The following is a 1058-nucleotide window of genomic DNA, read 5'->3' on the forward strand; positions in this document are numbered from 1 at the left end:
CCACTGAAAATTCCTGAATACATGAACAAGTCATTTACTCAGTCAGCTACTCGTCCCTTTTCAAAGCACTAAGTGTAACTGACAGGAACCACCCCATAAAGTTTCAATAGTTTTAAGAAATTGCAAAACTAAGAGGACAACTGTACACTTGGAAAAAATAAGGGCAGAAGACTGCAGCTCTAGAGTGTGAGATTTTTTAACTCCTGTCAAGGGAACCTTGACCTGAAGCTAGCTGCAACCACAGTTTCTAGCTTCTAGGCTATTGCAGCATCATTTCTAGGGAACACATCCAGAATGGTCTTTATTAAGCCAGGAAAAATGCATGTTATTCCTTCTTCAAACCATCATGCACAAACACTTTCCAGAAAGCAATTACCCAGCAATTCTCTAAGAGCACACAAAGGTTCTCAAGACTTATCAGATACTTCTAGAACCTTCAAAGCAAGAGCCAGCTGAAAAACTGGCCATCGTAGATTCAGACCTTAGAAATTCAAATTACAGTTCCACAGACCTAACCTAGTCTGTTGATCTTGCAACTCGAGCATTTCCACCATACACAACAGCTGTTTGGAGGCAAATATCATAGAACACCATCCTAAGCAATGATAGATTTTAAAGATCATGGACCTGGTTCATCCTCAATTCCCTTCACTCTCCACCATGCCATCTGTCTCATCACTCAGCAGGTAGTTCAGTGACCTTATCAACTGATCTTATCAAGGCAGATAAGGGATGGAAGACAGGTACTTCATAAGCATTTGATGCCAAACCCTGCTGACTTCTAAGGGCTGGGACAAGCACAGTAATGAGGAGGAAATGTGCAGGAAGGGCATTCTGGGAGGCTGGAAGGCATGGGGCATCATAGGATTGGTACTACCATTGGGAAATGGGGTTACCAAGCAGTGCTGATAGGAAGGAAGGAAAATTAGCATCTGAGGTCCTAGATGAGTAAACGAGATACAGGTACGAGCCACAGAGGGAGCAAGACTTGGAAAGGAAGGATGAGGTGAGGTGAGGTGAGGTGAGGTGAGGTGAGGTGAGGAGAGGAGGGAGGGGAG

General features: G+C 44.0%; 1 protein-coding gene across 2 annotated transcripts in view; it reads right to left on the minus strand.

Moving 5' to 3' along the window:
• The window catches only part of IL18R1 (interleukin 18 receptor 1), a 19881-nt gene that overhangs the window by 5921 nt on the left and 12902 nt on the right, over nucleotides 1-1058 (minus strand). The gene's annotated exons all lie outside the window — the stretch shown is intronic.

The sequence above is a fragment of the Geospiza fortis genome, unplaced genomic scaffold (assembly GCF_000277835.1).
Source record: "Geospiza fortis unplaced genomic scaffold, GeoFor_1.0 scaffold192, whole genome shotgun sequence".
NCBI classification, from domain to species: Eukaryota; Metazoa; Chordata; class Aves; order Passeriformes; family Thraupidae; genus Geospiza; species Geospiza fortis.